The sequence below is a fragment of the Alosa alosa genome, chromosome 15 (genome assembly GCF_017589495.1).
Source record: "Alosa alosa isolate M-15738 ecotype Scorff River chromosome 15, AALO_Geno_1.1, whole genome shotgun sequence".
Classification (NCBI taxonomy): Eukaryota; Metazoa; Chordata; class Actinopteri; order Clupeiformes; family Clupeidae; genus Alosa; species Alosa alosa.
Genome location: NC_063203.1, coordinates 29,565,005 through 29,572,504, shown reverse-complemented (window position 1 = coordinate 29,572,504; position 7,500 = coordinate 29,565,005). Strand labels below are relative to the sequence as shown.

General features: G+C 46.6%; 1 protein-coding gene across 1 annotated transcript in view; it reads left to right on the top strand.

Annotated features, from left to right (window-relative positions):
• Positions 1-7,500, top strand: part of schip1 (schwannomin interacting protein 1) — a 357,118-nt gene that overhangs the window by 152,484 nt on the left and 197,134 nt on the right. The window lies entirely within an intron of this gene.

Below are 7,500 nucleotides of genomic sequence, written 5' to 3'. Positions count from 1 at the left end.
ATGTTCCTCCACATCTCCCCTGTTCTCCTTATACCTGTTCTAATGCCTCTCATGTTTCTCCTGCCATGTTCATCCACATCTCCCTGTTCTCCTGTTCTACGTTCTCATGGCCATGTCCCTCCACATCTCCCCTTACGTTTTCCTTATGTCCCTCCCACGACGTTTCATGGCCATGTTCCTCCACATCTCCCCCTGTTCTTTATATTAGTTCCATATTCTCATGGCCATGTTCCTCCACATCTCCCCCTCTGTTCTCCTGTTTCATGGCTGCCTTCCCACATTTCTTGTTCATGGCCATGTTTTGGCACATCTCCCCCCTGTTCTCATGGCCATGTCCCTCCACATCTCCCCTGTTCTCATGGCCATGTCCCTCCACATCTCCCCTGTTCTCCTGTTCTACGTTCTCATGGCCATGTTCCTCCACATCTCCCCTGTTCTCCTGTTCTACGTTCTCATGGCCATGTTCCTCCACATCTCCCCTGTTCTCCTGTTCTACGTTCTCATGGCCATGTTCCTCCACATCTCCCCTGTTCTCCTGTTCTACGTTCTCATGGCCATGTTCCTCCACATCTCCCCTGTTCTCATGGCCATGTCCCTCCACATCTCCCCTGTTCTCCTGTTCTAACGCCTTTTTGACCATGTTCCTCCACATCTCCCCCTGTTCTTCCTGTTCTAATGCCTCCTTTAAGTGCCATGTTCCTCCACATCTCCCCCTGTGTTCCTGTTCTAATGCTTCTTTTTTATGTTCCTCCACATCTCCCCTGTTCTACGTTCTCTTGGCCATGTTCCTCCACATCTCCCCTGTTCTACATTCTCTATGTTCTCTTGGCCATGTTCCTCCACATCTCTGCTGTTCTACGTTCTCTCAGCCATGTTCCTCCATCATTTCCTCATCCCTGAGGTTATGTGTGTGCCACTGGAACCATTGATGTGGCCATTATGAGAAAGAAAACAGTATAAACGCATGTCTGAGATGAAAGCAGTATAAAACGCATGTCTGAGATGAAAGCAGTATAAAACGCATGTCTGAGATGCATCAGTAGAGAGTTGAAACAGAGAGCAGAGTTAGCAGAACTCTTTTCTAGACTTCCAGGCTTATGTGATGTCAACAGCACCAGGCAATATCAAAGCAAGCGGCTCATGCTGCTACGCCGTTTGAGCTTTCTCAGTGTTTTGTTTTGTTTTTTGTAGTGTCATTAGTCTGTGTGTGAACCCAGGTCTACCACTCAGCATCCCTCTCCTCCTGAAAACTACATCAGGGATCTCAACCCCATCCCGAACTCCACCTGTGTCTCCGTCATGCACACACCACACTCTCGGAAGAAACTATCAAGTGTTCTATTTGTCCCTTGGTAGCATAGCAACCACTGAATAGATCCCATTTTAGTAGCTTACTGTAATGGAGCTCCTTTGGTCAATATAATTTCTCTCTCTGTGAGTGTGCTTTTGTCTCTCCGAGCTTCTGGTGTGATGTCATCACTTGGGGATCATTTTGATTTTCAGCTTGTCTGAAATGTCACTCATGCCGTGTTCATATTGGACAGAAGAACAGAGTAAAAGAGAGAGGCAGGGAGGAGAGGAGATTAGAGAAGAGGAGAAGAGAGGAAAAGAGAGGAGAGGAGAGGAAACGAGAGGAGCAGAGAGGAGAAGAGAGGAGAGGAGAGGAGAAGAGAAAACAAGAGAAGAGAGGAGAAGAGAACAGATGAGAGGAGAGAAGATGAGAAGAGAAGAGAGGAGATGAGAGGAAAAGAGAGGAGTAGAGAGGAGAAGAGAGGAGATGAGAGAAGATGAGAAGAAAAGAGAAGAGAAGAGAGGAGAAGAGAGGAGATGAGAGGAGAGGAGATGAGAAGAGAAGAGGAGATGAGAGGAGAGGAGATGAGAGGAGATGAGAGGAGAGGAGAGGAGAGAAGATGAGAGGAGAGGAGAGGAGATGAGAGGAGAGGAGAGGAGATGAGAGGAGAGGGGAAGAGAGGAGATGAGAGGATAACTGGGTGTCACAGAGAGCTTGTGTTTACCTCTATTTCATGGCTCCAGCCACAATCCAATTAGAGAGTAATTTAATGGAGACCCATTAGAGCTTTAATCTGGGAATCAGAGAAATGCCCCAGTACAAAACTGAACACACACACACACACACACACACACACACACACACACACACACACACACACACACACACACACACACACACACACACACACACAAACACACACACACAGAGCTTTAATCTGGAAATCAGAGAAATGCCCCAGTGCAAAAGACATTAGCTGCTGAGCTGCTTTGGGGAATTCTACAAGGCTGAAAATAAGCACACACACCCCACACACACACACACACACACACACACACACACACACACACACACACATACACACACACACACACACACACACACACACACACACACACACATATACACACACATACACACACACACACACACACACACACACACACACACATACACACACACACACACACACACACACACACACACACACACACACACACACACATACAGTATGTATGTATTGTCACATATATTTGGCTGTATGTGTACGTGTGGAAAAGAGTGGCTGAGTGTGTGAGTAAGTGAGGGAGCAACTGAGTGACTCTCGTCATGTCATCCCTGAGAACATGTCTCTGTTTAAAGAACCGTGGAACTCTCGTCATGTCATCCCTGAGAACATGTCTCTGTTTAAAGAACCGTGGGGACTCTCGTCATGTCATCCCTGAGAACATGTCTCTGTTTAAAGAACTGTGGGGACTCTCGTCATGTCATCCCTGAGAACATGTCTCTGTTTAAAGAACTGTGGGGACATCTCATCATGTCATCCCTGAGAACATGTCTCTGTTTAAAGAACTGTGGGGACTCTCGTCATGTCATCCCTGAGAACATGTCTCTGTTTAAAGAACTGTGGGGACTCTCGTCATGTCATCCCTGAGAACATGTCTCTGTTTAAAGAACTGTGGGGACTCTCATCAGCTTTCATCAGGTCTTTGCTTTATGTACCTTCTTCCTGTGGCATTTCGGAGCTGGGATGGTTGTTGGAGGTTCTCAACACACACACACACACACACACACACACACACACACACACACACACACATACACACACATACACACACATACACACATTTCGGAGCTGGGAGGAAACTGTCCCGCTCGTTCTGCCTCAGTCCGTAAAGCCACTTTATGGGTGGTGGAAGAGGAGGGGAGGGAGGAGGAGGAGGAGGAGGAAGAAGAGGAGAGAATGTGGATGTGGCAGAGGAGGAGGAGGAGGAGGGGGGGAGGGGGAGAAGGAGGAGGGGAGGAGGCCCCCTGAAATCTTCCACATCTCCAACACCCTCAACAACCTCTCACCTCCTTCTCTGCCCATCTGTCTGGGTAACCCAGCAATATAGAACACACTCACTCTCTCCCAGCAATATAGAACACACTCACTCTCTCCTCTCCTCTCCCCTTCTCTCATCTCCTCTCTTCTCTCCTCTCCCCTCCTCCCTCTCTCCTCTCCTCCCTTTCCCCTCTCCTCCCTCTTCTCCTCTCCCCTCCTCTCCTCTCTTCTCTCCTCTCCCCTCCTCTCCTCTCTCTCCTCTCCTCTCCCCTCCTCTCTCCTCTCCTCTCCCCTCCTCTCCTCTCCTCTACTCTACTCTTGTCTCCCCTCCTCTCCTCTCTCTAGAGTGGGGCTGTGTGTGGGGTAATAGAGTGGGGCTGTAATAGAGTGGGGCTATGTACTGTGTGTGGGGTAATAGAGTGGGGCTGTGTACTGTGTGTGGGGTAATAGAGTGGGGCTGTGTGTGGTAATAGAGTGGGGCTGTGTGGGGTAATAGAGTGGGGCTGTGTGTGGGGTAATAGAGTGGGGCTGTGTGGGGTAATAGAGTGGGGCTGTGTGTGGGGTAATAGAGTGGGGCTGTGTGTGGGGTAATAGAGTGGGGCTATGTGTGGGGTAATAGAGTGGGACTATGTATTTTGTGTGGGGTAATAGAGTGGGGCTATGTGTGGGGTAATAGAGTGGGGCTGGCGCTGATTGCTGGCCTGGTGGGAAGACTGATTGCTTTTTACTTTTTACTGCTGCTGCTGCTGCTGCTACTGCTACTGCTGGGGAATAAGGTGCATCCAAACAAGGCCAAGCAAAGCAACCTCCAGACACCTAAAGAAACAGCAAATCTTTAGCTGCACACCCCTCCTGTCTCTTAGTGGGAAACCTGGAATACACTACCACATACGTACTCAATATATGCATGCAAGCATGCCCGTGTGCATACACACTTTGTGTATGTAGGCTACACATTGCATTTTACATGTTTATTTGTATTGAGATATATATTTGATACAGATGCATAAAATCAACAAGGCATAATTTAATTTATAGTGAGCGATACAGTCATATTTGATTACCTAAATACAATACATAATGAACTTGAAACCCACTAAGCAATTAGCCAGTGTCCATTTCAGGTCATTCTCTATTTTGTTCTGGCTGGCAACCTTGCGTGTAGCTCATAATCAGAGCCAGTTGGCTTCTCTAGCTTTGCTCTTTAAAAGGCACTCTGACCCAAAGGCGCAGACGTCTGCTCTCAGACATCGCCGTGGGCAACAGACACAAACACTGTGGGTTAACGTAGGTAGGTAGCAACATTCCACTTCTGATAAATCAGTTATGCCCCAGAATGTCTGGACCTCAAGGAACTTCTCTTCCTAGGAATATAAACATCTCAGTGTCATCATCCTCTCCTGTGTCTGCTGATGTAATGCCCTCTACGTTTGTTAGTCTTTATTTGTAATGTTTTATCTACTCATTTGTAAAGCACTCTGAATTGTACTATTTTAATAGTGTTCTATGTAGAATTATCTGCTCTTTTATTTATTTCTTTTATTCCTAATTTTGGGATGAAGCCAGAGATTGACTACAGAATTGGTGAAGTGCGGTGTTAAGTCAAGTCAAGTTATTTCATTTACATAGCACAGTTTAAAGCAGTTTGGCCAGTAAATTGAAATGCCTCTGTATGCCAAGTGCTATCCATGGTGCTGAAGCTTCCCCAGCACCAGAATCTAACCCGTCACATGGAAAGCAATGCTGGCTTTCATGTCATGCTTTCTTCAAGCTTTACACACCAGTGTACTGTTTTTATCACAACTGCCTTTTGTCAGGCTGTTTTAGAGGATTCACTGGACCGTTTCAGTGAACAAACTGTTTGCTGAGCAGGCTGATGAAATCTTCCCTGAGGTTCCACTTCCATGCGCTGGAGCACTACAGCAAAGTAACGTTTTTTATCTGTTTATATCAGCTTCCTGGTCGGAATAGTGGCTCTACTGTTATTTGCATTGGTAGATTTGATCAAGCAGCTTATACATACCTTCTTTATACCATATTCACAGTCAAAGCCATTCGCATCTCTTTCTCGCTCACACACACACACACACACACACACACACACACACACACACACACACACACACACTCAAACACACACACACACACACACACACACACACACACACACACACACACAAACTCACTCACACACACACACACACACACACACACACACACACACACACACACACACACACACACACACACACACACACACACTGCCAGCCTGAGTAAGTTTCCCTGCTCTTGTTATCTCAGAGCCTCACATTCCCAATCAGACTTCTGAGGACAATAAAGTATTCCACTTTTAGATGCAGCAACTCTCTCTCTCTCTCTCTCTCTCTCTCCCTTTCTCTCTCTCTCCCTCCCTCTCATGTAACCCCCCCCCCTCTCTCTCTGTCCCTCCCTCCCCTCCACTCCATCACTTGTGATGCTGCTGAAGCGGAGATAGATCTGTTCCTGTTGAGTAGGGCCGGCGCTTGAGAGACAGTCCGCACTGCGCCGCTCCACACCGCTCTCTCTCCACTCCTCAGCTGCCCCGCTGCATATCTGAGTGGATGGAAGCAGGGAGGGAGAGAGGGAGGGAGGGAGAGAGAGAGAGAGGGACCTGAGAGAAAGAAAGAGATGCAGAGAGAGTGAGAGTGAGGGAAATAAAGAAAGAGAGGGAGAGAGAGGGAGGGATCTGAGAGAAAGAAAGAGATGCAAAGAGAGAGAGAGAGAGAGAGAGAGGGAGAGAGACAGATGTTGACAGATGTTTTACTATCCTTTTTTTCCTTTTTGGCCTTTCTTTCTTTCAGACTCACACTCAGAGATTGGGGGCAGTGAGAGATATGCGACTGAGGGGAAGAGAGAGAGGGATAGAGGGACAGAAATAGAGAAAGAGAGAGGGATGGAAATATATAGAGAGAGGGAGATGGACATTGACTTTTAAAATCCTTTCTTCTATTGAATAATAGACTTTTCATGAATGTCGAGGTAAATGATCTATTATCACAATAGTGTCGGTTTGCTAACGGTATGGAAATGTGTGTATTCTATTCGTATCTCTACTATTTCCTCTGCCTATTTACATATGATGATACACAAGTTCACCATACCACCATGTCTTGTCCTCGATGGTCTGATTCATGAACCATCACGATTCCTGAAAGGATTGAAGGACTACACACAGAGAAAGAGAGAGAGAGAGGGGGGAGGGAGGGAGAGAGAGAGAGAGAGAGAGCAAGGGATGAAAGGAAAGTCTGTTTTCCAAGTAGTTCATGTTTGGAATATATTGCTCACTGCTCTGCCACAAATCACCGCCACTATCCCGATTGTCCAATCAGAAGCTGTTTTAGTGCGGAGCTGCAATCTGACACATGCTGATGTATGACTGGCCGCAGAGACAAAAGCTCACACTGAGACCAGATTTACCGACCCCCGCCGAGCTGTGAGATGAGTCCACACACCCCCGGGCCCAGCCCACAGCACCAGACTACAGCTTTGGGTCATCTGGGTTTATGATCTACTAGCCTCAGAGCAGAACCACAGCTTTGGGTTGTCTGGGTTTATGATCAGAACCACAGCTTTGGGTTGTCTGGGTTTATGATCTACTGGCCTCAGAGCAGAACCACAGCTTAAACTTGTGTGTTTAAGCTGTTGTGAAATTGTTGGGAATTTAATTGATTAACACATCACATAAACTGTTATTGAGTGTTGTTGATAGCCTACACTGAACTTGTTCCCTCGGAACCAAATCTGACAGCAAGCAGCTTTGGAGTTTTGGAAGTAGGCTGCAGGCAGGCAGCTGGTGGATACATAACTGGCATGTGTAAGGTAGTGGTAAGTTAAAAGCAACGACCAAAATACAGTGTTGAAACAAGTGTATGAAATATGCAAACATAGATCTGGTATAAACACTGGACCCCAAAAAAAAAATCTCCCATTTTGAAAGAAAGTTGACAGGTATGTCACTAAATAAAAATCACTAACAACATCACTAACAACACACCACACAATTACAAACATCATCACTAACAGCACACAACTACAAACATCATCACTAACAGCACACAACTACAAACATCACTAACAGCACAAATACAAATGTTATTGCAGACAGCATAACACGACACGACACGAC